This window comes from Aphelocoma coerulescens, chromosome 1A (genome assembly GCF_041296385.1).
Source record: "Aphelocoma coerulescens isolate FSJ_1873_10779 chromosome 1A, UR_Acoe_1.0, whole genome shotgun sequence".
In the NCBI taxonomy this organism is placed as follows: Eukaryota; Metazoa; Chordata; class Aves; order Passeriformes; family Corvidae; genus Aphelocoma; species Aphelocoma coerulescens.
Window position 1 is genome coordinate 4591713 of NC_091014.1, and position 17217 is coordinate 4608929.

Here is a 17217-nt window from a genome sequence, read left to right on the forward strand (position 1 = left end):
CTTTTAATTAGTAAAAAACTAGCATTTCCAGGCCATGGGCTTCCCAGATAAACTGTATCTTTCAAGACCAAGTCCATCTGGCAGTGTGGCAAACAGTGGGTAACGGGAGGAAGGCGCAGAGAAGACCAGAAGCAGAGGTCCAGGATTGTTGGTGTTTGTGCAGCTCACCACTGGCTGGACCTGGCAGTGTCAATGGCTGGACTCGATGATCTTAGAGGTCTTTCCCAACCCTAATTATTCTGTGATTCCATGATTGTTTTTCCCGAATCCTGCTGCCGTCTCAACCCTTTTCCCGAACCGTGCCAGCAAATCCTCATACCTATCTATAGATGGCAGCAACTTTCCAAATCAGCTGCAGATGCTGATGAACCGAGATGGGCTCCGGCTTCCCACAGCCAGAAGTGTTTCACTGCATGGAACAGGTAACAAACTGTACGTGGATTTAATGGAAAGTACAAAGAACTTCACTCACTCCTCAGGCGGGATGGAGGGGGAATATTTTTCTTATGTGCTTCTGAAAAGGTTTGGATTGACAGCCGAGACACACATGGGGGTGGAGGAGGCAGTTGGGGGAGTGGGTGGATTTCTTTTTGCTGCTATTAACTGCCAGCTCAAAAATAGGAAAAGGAAAAGAAAAAAAAAAAAAAAAAAGTACATCCTGACTGTGATTGTTGCTGGCTCTTAACATATGTCAGCCCCTTATCATTTCAGAGCAGCTGGCAAGTTCATGCAGAACCACCAGGCGGCCCAACGTGGCCAGTAATCAGTTAAGTACAGATGTCCAAATAGATGTAACTTCCATTAAACTTTAAATAAAGATAATTTATGCTGAGTAAACAGACGAGTGAGCACATTTGCCCAAATACAGATGGCACTACCTGATAGCAGTGCATTAGAAGGGTCATTAAACAGGGAGGTTCAATAACATAGTACTCAAAGATGGTCTTCTGCAAGGAAAAATAGCTGAGATCAGGGGTATAAAGTCTACCTCTGCATTTTTTTTCTTTTGCCTCTGCTTCTTTTTAAATAGCCTGGCAGGTTTGGAGTCTTAATGGGGCATAAAGAGAAGCACACTTTCTCCTGGAGGGACACCCTTGCACCTGTCCATGGAAAAAATAAATTAAAAAAAAAAAAAGGCATTGTAATCTGTCTCAGTTGGAAATCAGGATAAGTGTGCTCAGTTGGAGGGAGGAGACATTTTGGAGGATGAAGGCCTTAATTCAAAGCCCGATGACTTTAGGGAGGAACTTCCCTTGCAAGGGACTTTGCATTTGCCCTGCATCCCCAGGGGAAGGAAGGCACTTTTGTCACACCCACAGTGACACGTTTTGCCCTTCCTTTCCTTCCTTTCTTTCCTTTCCTTCCTTTCTTTCCTTTCCTTCCTTTCCTTCCTTCCTTCCTCTCACTGCACACTAGGGATGAAGAGTTTTCCTGAGGGTTTCAATGCCAGCTCCCCAGTAAGGACAGGGAATTCAGCTGAGGATCCAGATGTTGGGGTTTAGGCACCAGATGCTGGAGTTCTGGCCTTCCTAGGGCATTGGGAAGTTTAGTGAGGAATGAAAAGATGGCATCGCCTTTAGTATGAGCATCCTTCTGACTTTCACCTATTCTGTAATAACTCTACATCTCCTTGTCTGTGATCAACAGCAAGCACCTTATTTCAGCTCTGGACAGATCATGCAATGGAACAATACCACCCAGGACCATTTTTAATGATAGCAAGCAAGGATGGGATTTTTCCTGGCTGGTTCCTGCTGGTGAACAGGTGGGTCTCCGTGCTAAGCTTGTTATCCAGGTTCCTTCTGCAGCTGGTGGAGCTTCCCAGGGCAATTCACATCCTGTAAAGAGCTGTGATGGATCACCTCTGGAGCTGCTTCTCTCTACTGACTATTGAGAGAGTCCAGATGTCTGCACTAGGCCAGATGCTTCATTTTCAGATGGCTAATGTTAGATAGAGGAAGTCCAGCTCAAAAGGGAGCAGCAGCCTGTCTTTATTATTTTTATTTACTATGCTCTTCTCTCTGCTTCAACTCGGTCCTTGTGGAATAAGGATAAAGATACATTAATGTTGATATGATGTCCTGCTTATCAAACCTCCTCTTATCCATGCTGAAGGTTGTCCCTGGGACACTTTCAGTGGGACAGGTGGAAGACGTTGTTTACATATTCCAGATGCATTTTCAGAAATTAAACTTAAAGCCCCTGGGTTTTGAGTCTTGCACTTATTACCTTGCCTTGCTTTTATTTGTTGCAAAATAATTTATTTTCAAGCATCTGCAGGGCCAAAATCCTCCCTCCCCACATTTCAAGATACTGTCTTTCTTTTGACTGTCTCAGAGTCCTCCCTCCAGTGACTCATTTTAATCCAGGGCCCCTTTTTAAGAACTCTTGGTCTGTTTTGATCCCATTCATGACACTGACCTACACAAAACCTTTCACCTCATCTCAGCTTTCCTCTCCCATCATTTTAAAATCATCCCTGTTAAAAATGTGTCACATCAAATTCCATAACTCTTGAGGCTGACGGTGAGACTCTCTAGCAAGAATAATCATGGTGCTGCAGGCACTGTTGAAATATTTTTTTGCCCTAAATTCTCTCAATAATATTTAAATTAATGGCAAATGGCTGGGACGAGGCACTGAACAACAGAATTCGATGCTGCAATGAAGATTTCCAGCATCATGTGTTATTCAAAGCATTTCCTTCTTCAGGGTGATTACTTCATTTTACATTTCCTGGCCTCACGCTCATGTCACAGCCCAGTTCCTGTGGCTGTCAGATTAAACACTGCTTTATCAGAAGAAACGCCACTGAATTATACAATTTCTTTGGCCATTTAACACCTTTATCTCTGCCTTGCCTCTGCCAGGATTACTGACACAGATTTGCCCTGTCCCTGCTATCCTAGAATACTCTTAAAATATATGTAGGAGGACTTCCTGGGGAGTATTTTTAACACTCCTTTAGCATGTACACAAAAGCCATGTTTTAGTTGCAGAAAACTGTGGGCTGGTACAAATGAGCTTTTCATCTTTGAAATGCCATAATTTTTTAAATTAAAAAAAAATCTCATGGATTGGGCAAACTTCCTGAATCTTGCTGATTTCTTTCCCATTAAACACAAGTGGGGTGAGACCCTTGTTCATGTAAACCCACCTGACAGTTGCCCCTTGGAGCTGATGCCCTCTTGCTGGAAGCATTAACCTTGATGAAGGTGTCACCTAGGACCAGGTAAAGGGAAACCAAAGCCCATCTGAATGGTCCAGAGCACTCAGAGCATCTCCCCCCCTCACCCAGGGTGTTTTTTGCTGTTCACACACGTGCACAGAGTGACTCTCCATCGCTGGAGGGACTTCAGCAATACTTTGGGGTCACAGCACAGGGCCATAGATGCATGTAGGGTCATTTCAGCCCTGGACAGCCCCACCTGAGAGGGGTGACAGAAGGTGACAGGCTCTGCTGGGAGCAGGCTGTGCCAGATCAGCTGCACAGCTTCTGGCCAGCTCACAGCGTGACCACAGCAAATGAAATCCGCTTAGAAAGCATCGTCCTGAGACACGGCAGGAGGAGCAGCAGGGGGCTGCCCTGACCTAGGCCTGGCTTTGCTATTCCACAGCTTTAAACAACAACCTTAACCTCCCCAGGCATATAAAAAAAATCATAGAATCACAGAATAGTTTGGGTTAGTTTAAATGTCACTGTCCTGTTTTCAGCTCAGGTAGAGTTAATTGCTTCTCAGCAGCTGTTCCAGTGCTGTGTTTTGGATTCAGAATGGGAATGGTGTTGATGACACACTGATGGTTTGGGTTTTTACTAAGTTGTGTTTATCCTAAGTCAAGGACTTTTTTTATCCTTGTCTCACACTCTGCCAGTGAGGAGGCTCACAAAAGAAACTAGGAGGCAGCATAGCTGGGACAGGTGACCCCAACTGACCACAGGGATATTCCACATCACTGGGTGATGAGTTTTCAAACCAGATTCCTTTCTGAGCCCTTGTTCAAGCTGTGAATTCCAGATCTGGCTTTAGGCGTTCTTCAGATACAGCAATTATTATCCCTGATAAGTATTCTGGTCTTTTTGTCTGTCATCAGCAGTAATTTTTTCTACTTTGATGTCTCCTTAGGGCCAACTTGTGCTAGAAATTGTCAAAATATTTTCTAAAAAAAAATAAAAGAAGAAAAAAAAGAGAAAGTATCATGAGAGAGCTTAGCCAAGATGAGCTGTGTCCCTGTTCTGCAGCCAGCCCTCTCCATCCCAGCCATTCCCACACCAAGTGATCCACCTGCCAAATGGGATTCCTTCTCCTGGCTGCTGTGGTCATTCTCCTTCCAAGAACAACTGCTGAACAGACAACTGACTCACTGAAGGGTACCAGGCAGAGACACGTGGGAGAGAAGATCAGTGAGTTGTTCACAAATCTGCTCCCCGTATTTGAAATCGCAGCTAATTGCCCTGACTTGGCACAGTGGCCTCTGCCACAGCTCCCTGAAGTACAGGAGAGTGACATGTGGAGAAGACCCTCAGGGACACATTAGTGAATTGTTCCATCCATTTGCTGCTTTTTAGACGTGATAGTTGTTCTGACACCTTAAATTTAAGCACCAAGCACTGGCAATGTGACTGCCACCCTCAGAGCTCCTCTTTGTAAAATGTGAGTCTGAGGTGACATTTTAAAATTACCTCACTTAAACTGGTGCACGTGGCTGTGGGCAAGATGCTGATTTTGGTTTTAGTCAGGACATATTTTGTTATTCTATCTGGTTTATATAAAGCAAGCTGTTTGGGTTGCATTAATTAAAATGGTTCAGCCTTGTGGAAGAAAAGCCCAGGAGTTGTCAGAAGGAACCAACAAGCACGAAGGCAGCTCCATCTCAAGGATGTAAATAAATGCTCATGATTTGTTTTTCACTTTCTATTAGTTAATGTCTCATTTATTTTATTACTGCTTCAGGCCAGAAGCTTAGGAACTAAATAACCCATAGCAAAGAAAATACTGCTCTTGTTTTCAATAGGGGCAGGGAATCATAGTTAGGGTTGGAAGGCACCTTAAAGATTATTTAGTCTCAATCTTGAGGTAAGACTCTTAAGTTGTTCTGCCAGGATGAGAATCCTTCAATTCTGTGAGCAAAATATAATCTTGAGTGTGACCAAATGCCTCAAACCATCTGACTGGCTTAAAACAGGAAGAACAGCTTTTCCAAGAAAAGTTATTAGGTCAAATCCTCCCCTCTCATCCCACTCTGCAGCATGCTGGTACCAGTCACTGATGCTTCTGGTAAGAAAATGTTGACTGACACAGCCTGTCAGGAAAAGAAAGGGTTTAAGAAATGGGTTAAATATTTCAGGCTCTGATTTAACGACCATCTGAGTTAGCAGCAACTTATATATTGATGGCAAGGAACTCTGAGTGCTTGCAAAGCAGAGGGAAGGTGCTGATAGACCAGATCAGCCCAGCCACAAAACACTCCTAAAAATGCACATATACATGGCAAGGTTATTCAGCTCCTGCCTTTGGGTGGAATAATTGCCGTGTGAAACATTAGTGAATCAGCATGAATGTTTCATAAGTTTGAATTTATAAAATATTTCTCATTTTCCTGTACACATGCCTTCCAAAGATAACTTTCAAGTGCCCGTTGTATTATGCATCTCACTTTTCAAGAGAACAGCATGATTTCCTTGAAGACATATCCGTTTAGAGAGTTGCCATGGCAATTTGTTCCCACCCCCCAAAAATGCTTAAAAACAGATTTTTCCATTGTCTTCTGATTTCTGCAGATTACAACATGCTTTGCTTTTCTCTCTTCCCTAGAGTGGCTCTAGGTGAGTGTACATAAAAAAAAAAAAGGAAGTGAATTTTTTTTTAAATTTAAATTACCTTCTGATGGGAGAAGAAAGCTTTTTACTCTAAAGTTTAGTCAAAACCAAGGCAACATTATCTTACTGTTTGAAAAAATCATTTATTAGCATGATTTTTTTTTAATCCCAGGAGAATCCTGATAAAAAATTGCCTGTGCAAACATAAAACCTCTTTTTACATATGCAAGGTAATTATTAATCCAATTAACCATCTGCATACCAGCATATTTAATTAGTTCTCAGAATTACTCTTTTCCTGCAGTAATTGAGCCAACCACCTTGTGCAATCTGTAAATCTGACCCAATAAGGTATGTTTTGGCAAAAATGGGATTAATTGAAGAATTTTTCTTATTTCATCTTATTTTGTTTTGTTTCTTGGGGTTTTTTGTGGTTTTTTTTTTGTTTGTTTCTGCCCCCAAAGAAAGGCAATCAGTGATGAGGATCATATTTTCAGATGCTGACAAATTATGATTTTATTTCTGGAGGGGAGAAAATGCCAAAAAAAAATTAATATAGTGATATTTTTATCCCTATTAACTTTTTAACAACAATTACCCTCTTTGATCATTGTTAATTGCTTGGTCCCTGAGCATAATCAGACAGAGTATTTTGACTTTAGAACAGACTGCTTTGCTTGTAAACACTCCTTCTTTCCCTCTTTTATGGAAAAATAAAATGGAAAACTAACAGTGCTTGACAAGTCCATTCTTGGTGCTGTTTCATATCAGAGGTTGTGCTGTGTTTTTACAATAATACTGCTCTTTCACAATTCTGGTTTTAATTGCTCTGCTGGGGCAGGTGGGTCAGCACAAAATTTGTGTGCTGATGGTTTTCCTTTGTGCAGAAAACTCTGAATAACTCCAGGAAGCCAAAACACATGAGTGGGTTTGACCAGGCAGCTCTGAGAGACCTGAGCTCATTCCACTGATATGGGGAAAACAAAATGAGGAGAAAAAGGGATATTAGATGGAAAAAAGGCTCATCTGACATCACTCAAGATATCTTGGAGGCATCTGAAGTATTCTGACAGGTCTGGTGTGGGGAGGACCTCTGGGAGACTGTGCACTCCTGGGAACCAGGCTGGACACCAAAATAAAGGACTCTGGATGGTTCTGTTGAGGAAATTGGGCCAAATTTTTGTCCTCTACTCCTCCAACACTGGAGGTTGGACTGCCAGCCCCGGGGCTCCTGGGTGGGGATATCACCATCCATTTGTGTCTTAGCAGTGATCTGGACATTTATTTCCTTTCCTGTCTCATCCTCTGGTAACTCTGCTCCTGACCAAGCCCTGCAAGAACTGGTATTTTGCCCATTCTGCCTGGCTTTTCCACCCTGTCCTGGCTTGTCACAGTCCCTGCAGGAAGGACATAGTAAATACCTGTTCCCTGAAGCCAGTTCACCAAGCCTTGGATTTTCTTTCCCAAAAGGAATCCAAGAGATAACCCCAGCTGACCACTGTACACAAACATGGAGGGAACTGTGATTTTAGAATGATTTCTGTGGCCCTAGGAAACTTAATTCAGTCACCATAAAACCAGTATTTGATGAATTTTGATGCAGAATTTAGATGGATCTAGACCAGGTATTAGGAATTGTGGCTAAACCTCAGGTCCTGATGACTCAGCCAAGACATTACAGTAGCTCAACAAGTGTGGGAGACTCGCAGAGTGCAGGACTTGGTGGTTTCAGGGACTCTGCAGCCTTTAGGTTGTGACAATTATTTGCTGCTTTCCCTGTTCCTCCTGTTTGAACAACTTAAACTGTTTCTGCCTCAGCGTTCCCGTTTACCTCTGCTATTATGTGTTCTGGAACAATGAACACAATCACCTATTTCAGAACAGGATTTTGACTGTGTCTGTAAACAGGCTTCCAAGCAGAAAGGGAGAGTGGGGAAATGAAGGAATTGCTATCTGCTTTCCATATATATATATATATATACACACATATACATCCATAAATAAAGAGAGCTTTCTGATGCTTTGCTGCTTCCCAGGATGGGTTACAAAAGGGTAAACTGGAGTCAGTGGGATTTTCTCTTTTGCCTCCAAGATCTATCTGTGGTTTAATTACTACATAATCTGCCTACAAAGTTGATTCAACTGAACCAGACACAATGTTCATTTTTGCAATGCGATGTGCACGTAAGTAGAGAGGAGTTCTGAATGCTGATTTCCTTTCTGCCTCATCCCCATTTGAAAAGGAAAAGGCAAAAATACTGTCTATAATTAAGGATCCCCCAGCTGAAGTGAACGAAAAGCTGAGAAGTTATTGAAATATTAAAGACAACTTTGTGCTGTTCTTAGTCTTGCCCTGAGCAACATCCTTGCTCTGTCCTTACCTCTTGTGCTGCTTTTTGGGTCTCACAGGGCCGATTCCACTCACACCCAGGTGTGCCCTCAGCTCTGAGCTGGAATGTGTCTGTCATGGATATCTCACCCTCACAGCTGCAGGGGCTGGAACACGGATAGGACAAGAGGAATAGGTGATAAGGCAAGAAGAAATGGCCTCAAGTTGCACCAGGGGAAGTTTAGGCTGGATATTAAAATTCACTGAAAGAGTTGTCAAGCCTTGGAACAGGCTTCCCAGGGAGGTGGTGGAATCACTGTCCCTGGAAGTGTTCAAAAAAAGTGTGAATGTGGCACTTCAGGACATGGTTTTGTCGTGTACCTGGCAGTGCTGGGTCAATGGTCTGACTCAGTGGTCCTGGAGGTATTTTCCAACCTAAACAATTCCATGTTAACTGCAGAGGGCTTCATTTACACATACAGCATTGGACATGCAGTGTCAGGGAAAGGTGTTGGAAGCAAAGGGTGCCAGATCCCAAACTTTGCTGAACGTTGCCATGAACTTGGGAGAGCTGCGTAAAAACCACAGGGATTCAAAACTGCCATCAGTGCTAGAAAAACAGGGAGCTGCCAGCCAGCTTTCATTTGAAATAAAATGATGATGTATGTCACAAGCTGGCCCATCTTCTTCCTCTGGTTTGTATCATAAGTGCAATAAAGGAGCACACCAGAACACGTGCACAGCGTTGTTCATCTTCCCATTTGACCTGAGGATGTCCCAGGAAAAAACCCAATCCTTTCAATTCTCTCTCCTTGTAACAAGAAACGAGAGCAAAAGCAGACGATTTCTGCCTGTGGAGGTTTAGCTGAACTTCTCTGGAGCTCCCCGAAGATGCTGTCACAGACCTTGTAACTCACACTGAGAGTTCCCAGTCATGATAACAAACCTGTGTGTGATTTCCTCTTCTAACTCATTTAATTTTGGCTTCTGATCCTTGAACAAAATCAGTCAAGAGCTTATGCAGAACCAAGATACCCTTCTAATAATCAGCCAAGATATTGCAGTGCCAGACACCTTAGGCTGATCCTCTGTTCTTTGATTCCTCCAGCACTGGTTTTTGAGAGATGCTGCACCACCAGAGCTGTCAGAGCAGCACAGAACTAATAACCAGGCTGAGCTACGTCCTGATGATGTGACAATGGTACTGATGGTGCTTATTCTCAGAGACTACAAGGCAGCATTTCTTTGATTGCTTATGGGAACACTTTACAGCTGAAGTATAATTTCATTTATTAGAGGCAGACAGCTTATAAAAATGTGTGAAACACAACAGATACCAAAAGGAGAGCTCAGGAAGACTAATGAGGCACAAGGCTCGTACCTTTAAAGAAAACAAAGGTTTCTACAGACAAACAGCTGATGCAGTTTGTTTTTTATAGATATAAATCAATCAAAATATTCAAACCATGTTATCCTGAAGTGTTACAGCAAATGCATTTCATCTAAAATTATTGATGACCTTGTTTTTAAACAGAGGATAGGACCAAAAAGAAAACACAGAGAAAAAAAATCTGTCACATTCAAAGAAATATAGCTGGAGTGAAAACCAGTCTAGCAGAAGAGGAAAATGTGCTCAAGTAAAATTATAATAGTATTGTCACAAAGTGTCTCTTCCTCAGAACTGTCTCCCACCCTGCCTGAGCACTGAATTAAAATAACATGTGATGCAGACATCTTCAGCACAGATGCAGGAGTAAAAAGCTTTAAGAGTGACAGAACTGCCCCAAGCAGGTGCAGAAGGGTTTGCAGATTCATGTCCCAGCTGCAGAGAGATGTCCCTGCTGAATGACATGTGGGGCAAAGATCAAATAAGGCACCTTCAACTACATCAGGTTGCTCAGAGCCCTGTCCAACCTGGCCTTGAACACTTCCAGGAATGGGGCATTCACACAAAACCTGTGCCAGTGTTTTACCACCCTCATTGTAAAAAACTTCTTCCTTTTATCTAACCTAAATCAACTCTCCTTCAGTGTAAAACCATTATTCCTTGCCCTGTCACAACAGCCCCTGCTAAAAGGTCTGTCCCCATCTGTCTAAGCCTTCTTTGGGCACTGAAAGATGTTCTAGGTCTCTCTGAAACCTTTTCTTCTCCAGCCTGAACAATCCCAACTCTGTCCTCATAGAGAAGACATTTCATCACTCCCACCACCTTCATGGCTTCCTCTGGCTCCACTCCTACCTATCATTATAAAGAACCTCTGGATTACAATCCTAGTTAAGGCATTAATGAGTTGAACTTCACCAGTTCCTGTTAAGAAAACAACCAGAGAGTGTTCAGTGAGAAATGAGAACAAGGAAGCAAAATGTTTGACACCTTTCCCTGTCTCTACCACCATCTCATTCATCTGATGACATTCTTTGTGATCCATCACACAGACATTATTTCTCATCCAAATTATTTCACATTTTGTTGAATTCAGGTAGGGGTCATGGAACCAGTTCAGTTTCCATCCGTTTGGCTGCATGGTTGTGGGTTTTGGCAAAACACAAAAGGAAAGGGTTGGGAGTCTGGCAAAGCCCTGTTTTCTTTCATGTGAAAGCCATTTAGCACTGTCAGGGAGGGGGCCTTGAGGGAGGAGTCAGAACCATGTACCTTGCTTCGAAGCCCTGACATGTTCTGAAGACTAAGAGACCTGTCTGTAATAAAGAATTAAGATTATGGATGGGAATAGAATAGAATAGAATAGAATAGAATAGAATAGAATAGAATAGAATAGAATAGAATAGAATAGAATCACTAAGTTTGGAAAAGCTCTCTAAGATCATCAAGTCCAACCGCGAAAGGTGCCAGATCCATCACATCCACACACCTTTTGAACACTTCCAGGGATACTGACTCCACTGCTTCCCCGGACAGCCTGCTCCAGGTGAGTGCCTGAGCTGTACCTCCCACCTCTCTGCCATTGCACGTGGAGCCCCATCTCTTACTGGAATTGAGCACAGCAGTTACAGCGATGCTGAGCAAGTGTAACCCTGAGCCATCCCCACGCCCAGACACACCCTGTGTTTAATCCCTCTCACTGATTCCCTTCTCCCAAACCTGATGCTCTTCCATGGGATGTCAGACTCCTTTCCATGCCCTCAGGAAGTGCTGAGTGCATTATCCCCACTCTGCCCCGACCACCCACAGTTCTTCATACTTCAGTTCTTCCTGAAAACAACGTGGTTGTTTTCATCAGGAACCACATGAAGGCTGCACTGACAGACAAGTCTGAATCTGCTTTTCCCCTTCTGATACAACTTCTGCCCCATAGAACAGAGCACGTCCTTTAGAGAGCTGCCCCACTGCTCGGGTACATTAACTGCAGGCTCTCTCAGCTGATGCCAGCAGGAATGACAACTTCTGGGTTGGAAGCTGCATAATCTCCATCCACTTCTTACACACTCTTCTGCTGTGTGAGGGCAAGGGAAAGAAATTAGCTGTCTTAGCAAGTGGCTGCATCCTGGAGCAGGTCACGTACGATATCGTTCTGGAGGAGTAATATCAGTGCTGAGTGCTGTGCTCACAGGGAATGCTTTGCTACTCGTGCTCAGTGAAGTCATTGCAGAGGAAAAAATGCAATGCCACGATGACCCTGCCTTGCTCCCGCTCCCCTCCTTCCCATGCATAATGAAGAGAAGGGTAAAGGAAGGAAGAATATCCTTTGCTATTGTACTCTGGCAGAGAGGGCTCACCTGAACAACTGCCAGCCATGGGAATTTCATCTGAGCTTTGTTGTAACCGCTGGACTCTGCCTAGCAGGCTGCAGCTCCCTGAGAGCTCAGCGAGGCTTTCCTCGGGCCGTGCGATCAGGCACATCCCGGAGTCCATTTCGGATCTGGCTCCGGCAGCCAGCAGCGTTACAGGGCAGTGCTGGTAAAAGAGGTAGAGAAGGGTCTCCCATGAGGGTTTGAGATGGCTTTAATCACATCTTGTCCCCACGATGTTCAGAGAGAGACAATGAGGTCTGGGTGTGGGGTGGTTTTGTCAGGGGCCCAGGGGCGATCCCTGGGCAGGGTTGGGGTACAGGAGCAAATAGGGAGAAACCAAGGGAGTGGCCAAGGCTAGGGCAGGGAACAGAGGGAACATGTGAAACAGGAAAAGCAATGGATTAACAGATCCCCACAAAGCTTCCCAGATAAAATCTCCTGTTTCAGGGACTGTATTTACTCAGTGTGTTTAATGTGACAATGAAAACTCCACACACTCTGATCTTTTAAATAATGATAAAAAACCCCTCAACAATGAAAAATCTCACAGGCAGCTAATAAGTGTAAAGTTATTGAGTGTCAACACCAGAAGATAAAATTCTAACCAGTAAAGCAGAAAGGGGGCATCCCTATTTCTTACAAATGAAAGATCACACACACAAAAAAATTGTTCTGCTGTTTTGCATCCACCTAAAATATTGAATATTCCCATGTGGGTTCTCCTTGCTCACCTTCCTTTGGGCAGAGTGCCTCCAAAGAGGGAAGCACTGCTCTGTGCCTGAAGGATTTGGACCAGTTTCAAGAGTGCCTTCGCACCCAAGCAGGTGTCTGGCAGCTTTTTTTCAGTTAAGTGAGAAACCTTTGCTGAAGAGAGTAAGGGGAGGAAAGGAAGGAAAAAGGAGAAGAAGAGAAACAAAGAGGCAGAGCCTGTTTTGGACGTGTCTTCATGGGGTTTTCCAGGCAGATGGGAACCTGGACTGAAGAGATGCAGCTGATCTGAGCTGATGAGCTCCATGAAGGCCATGGAAGGTTGTGCTTGGTGCCATCACATTAGACCTGCACAGCCTCAGATTTGGAGCTGAAGCAGAGGCAGTGTTTGGAGAACCTGTGAAAAAACACCAGCACTGAATGTGGGGTCCCATCATAGAACCACAGAGTCACAGAGTGGTTTGGATTGGAAGGGACCTTAAAGATCATCCAGTTCCAACCCCACTGCCATGGACAGGGATGACACCCACTAGACCAGGTTTCTCCCCCTGGACTCTAAAATCTCCAGGAATGGGGCATCCACACCTTCTCTGGGCAACCTGTTCCCTCACAGAAAAGAGCTCCTTTCCTCTTTAGTAATTATTTGATAAAGGATTGTCCTTTACCATCAGGTCTGCTTTAAGTGTGGACAAGCCCAGAGACTCACTTTTCCTGCAAAAGCATTAAGGACAGAAATGAATATTCAAATAATTTGTTCAGAAATGCCAGGCTGATGAGGTACAGAGAACTTCGGGACTGCTGGAGAGAGTTATCCAGCAACACTCTAAGGAGACAGGGAAGTGGCTGTGCTTGTCAGAAAGACTCAAAATAAGACCCAAAGTCATACTTTCCATGCACCCTGAATTACTGCTTGCGAGTAACAGTTCATGATCCTTCTGGGAGTCCCCTATTAAAAGCAAAGCATTGCAGGCTGGCTAACAAACTGATCACAGGCTGCGTTATTGATTGTGCCATTAAGGTCTTCCTTTGAACCATTAGCAGGGTTAATGAAATGGTCGAATGCTTCCCTCCCGCCCAACCATCACTGTGTTTCTCTCCAGCTCCACTTTCAGGGTTCAGGCCAGCTCACATTGAAGCCAAGAAGGACCAGGCTGCTGCCTGTTGTAGGAATAGGTTGGCTGCACTGTAAATAAGCCTATGGATGAGATACTAGCAGGGCATTAGCCATGGAAGAGTATAGGAAGGTTACTATGTACCAGTTCATTATACAGTAATTTACTAATGAAGTCAGGGCTGTAAATGTGAGTGTATCTAACTCCACATCTTCCAGTTGCTCAGTTGAGGCAGCTGATGTGTATTTTTCTCCCCTGTACCATCAACCTCAACAGATAAGATTAATTTGTCTCGGTTACACCAGGAAATCAAAACTCACCTGGATCCCCACCCAAACAGCAAGATGATACAACAGGAACATCATCCCCAGGTTGTCTTTTTTTTGTCAGCTTTGCAATATTTTTAAATCCTTCTCAGCACTGTAGGCAAACAGAAAGTTTACTGTTTGGAGAATGAGGGTAAAATAAGTTATCCTGTCCTGGTCTTAAAGTGGGAATATTCCTCTTTTCCCAGCTGCTGGTCTTTTCACCATGCTCACTCCCTGAGCACAGGTCCCTTCTGTGTCCCCACAAGGTGACATACTCCCCACCAAAAGGTAATTCTGCACCCCTGGGGTATCACAGGCAGGGCTCTGGGTCCAATTCCAGCAGCCTCCATGTCCAAGAGCTGGCTCTGACTCTCCTTCTCCACAGATATGCCCGTGAGACAATTTCAGAGTGAGAAATCAGCACATGCTGTGTTTGTGCTTTGCTGCTTTTAATTTCTATTATTTTTCATTAAGATCCACAAGAACCACAATATTTTTTACATGTAAGGAAGCCTTTTCCACACTGACTGGCAGACCAATGGTTAAAAAGGAAGCATTACGTCTTCCTCACACCACTGTTACCTTTAGATTTTAAATGTTCCATCCTAAAGTCATTCCGTATCGTGTCTAAAACATCTCAGAAGTAATTGAATTCACAGTACTTTGTAAAATTTCCACCAATTGCACATGTATATATGTAACTTAGCCAACTACAAATGTAGTAGCTCAGACAGTCTTTTTCCCATTTGCTTCCTCTGCATCCCAGCAGCTTTTCTTCCCCCACTATCCTAATTTCCACTGCTGCCTGTGCTGTCCTCATTCCCTTCTGTCCTGGGTTGAGGTGTATTCTATTACCATCCTCATGAGCAGTGGAAAGCAGGTGGGGCAGTGTTTCCCTGCCTCCTCCCCCCAGACTATCTTGCTGTTAATGGCCCATCATTGTCCTGCCCCATGACTCAGAGATAACTCCCTCCGGACTATCTTCTGTTAATGAGCCTAATCAACACCTGGCCTCATGACTCATTACCCCATTGTGAGATGCTCCACCCAGAGGGAGGAACCAAGCATCTCATCGTGGATATAATCTGAGATTCCAAACACCACCATCCCCCCTTTTCCACTGGATTTCCAGAGGATGAGTGCTGACTTTGGCGGGGGGAAGACATGCAGCCAATCAATGTGATTGATAAAGCAAGCTTCGTTTATTGGCAATACAGAGGCACTTATATAGTATTGAGTACAAGCTTATCAGTTCTTTAATTAGTTTAAACTTACAAAGGCTCATTCTTACTTCTACATAATTGGGTTAGATAAAAGACACATTTGGCAAGCTTCTATTATTTATGTTTTGACTTGAAAAATCAAAGTTCTCCCTCCTCTCTCTTAGGTACATCTTATCAGCACAGCACTGTACCTCCTTAAAACTCCACTCCTCTACAGGGGTGGTACAAAGGGAAACAACCAATGGGGATTGACTGAGGAGGAGGAGACAACAGAGGAATAGCCAATAGGGATAACTTAAGGGAGGGAATTACATGAGTCAACCAATGGGGCATCGAGGAAGGAAGAACTTTCCTGAACTAATACATAAGCAATTAAGGGAAATACATAAACATGAGCTTATACATAAAACTGGGTGGAGAACTCCTAATAAACTTAAAACATGTAAACATGTAGGAACATGGGAACTCGTTGTAACAAAGGGATGAGGATTAGACCTTGGTGTTCTCAGGCCTGTTTCTCATGCAGGCCTTTGCTCATGCAGGCCTTTGCTCGTACAGCTCTGTTATTGATCTGGCTTTATCAATGATCCATGTCCCTGATCCTCTAACCATTCTTTGACAGATGAGAGCTACACAGCCACCACTGGACCTTCTAAGGAAGAACAGACCCTTCTACAGGATCACCGCTTCAACAGAACCACATCCATCCCTTCAGGAGGACTGCAGCCACCATTTTATCAGACTGCTACCACCACCCTGACTAACAGGGTGTCAGGTTGTATCCTGACTCTGTCAGTTTAAACCAGTGTTTTCTGCCTTTATTTTTTTTTTTTTTTTAATTTCCCTGTTAAATTGCTATTCTGACTTGGTGCCTCCCACTGGTTTGTTTTCAAACTACTACACCTTCTCACCATGTGTTGACTGCCCACAAGCTGACCCATTTCAGAAACCATTTTATCTTCTGTGCACAGCATCTACTTCACTGTAAATTGTGGAAGCTGGGAGCCACCTTTATTAAAGCTAGGTACACACCCCTATTTCAGGAAAAAATGTCTGGTACAAGGGGTTCTAATGCTGGTTGTACATTTCTTGGTGGTCACAGTTCTTGGTTCCTGTGGATTTGGTGCATCAGCCTCAAGACAGCCCCTCAAGAGAACTAAGAGCCTCCATCACTCAACCAAATCTTGCTTCACACAAATGCCATGGCCCTGAGTAAACTCACCCTCCTGCTTTACATCAGTTTTCTTCCCTTCTGGATTGAAAATCCTGGTGAGAATCCATTTCCAGGTTTGGATGGCTGGAGCTGTGAAGGAATTCAGTTTCAGTGATGGCCTAGGAGGTGATGGTGAATAAACACTGATGGGGAGGGAAACTGCTCCATCTCACTTCCACTGCAGCTGCAGGGACATAGAGATATTGCAAAGAGCCATGAGCAAGTGAGGAAGGTGAGGTGAGGGAAGAAAAAAATTTTTGGAGGGATTTTTGCCACTCAGCAGAGTAAATTAAATATATTTGTGGCTTTGTGTGGAAGGGATATTGTGAAGAGGACATGTTGAATTAAGGGATTGCAGAATTTAGGTCAAGTAACCTTTTTTTTTTTTTAAGAAGGAACTTAACAAATTATCTCCTTGCTGACCAATTCCTCATGCCCTTTGCCTTTTATTCAATCTATTTAAATTGCAAATATCTTACTCCCAGAGGCTTTTTGCTGACAGCTCACCTATTGGGAATCTGAGCTCCTGGGTCTTTCTGGGGTCTCCTCTCTGCTCTCCTGAGGGAAGGGGAAATGGCAGCTACATCCACTCTTATCTCCATAATTTCATTATGCTTTGTAGCTTCTTTAGCTGCCACTTCAACTGCTCCAAGGTGACTTCTGCAGTGAACACAGAAGCCTGGGGAAAGTTCCAGAGTCTCACCTTGGGGGATTCAATCCAGTTGTCCTAGCACAGGGTGAAACTGGGGGGTTCTA

The 17217-nt window shown here is 43.8% G+C and overlaps 1 long non-coding RNA gene across 2 annotated transcripts; it reads left to right on the top strand.

Annotated features, from left to right (window-relative positions):
- Nucleotides 1-360: 360 nt before the first annotated feature.
- Nucleotides 361-4909, top strand: LOC138104525 (uncharacterized). 2 transcript variants are annotated; one of them, XR_011148096.1, is made up of 3 exons: nt 361-432; nt 1648-1765; nt 4125-4909. It is a non-coding gene; the product is annotated as an uncharacterized lncRNA (long non-coding RNA). The 2 variants fall into 2 exon arrangements; XR_011148095.1 differs by having other exon boundaries at nt 364-422.
- Nucleotides 4910-17217: the final 12308 nt, after the last annotated feature.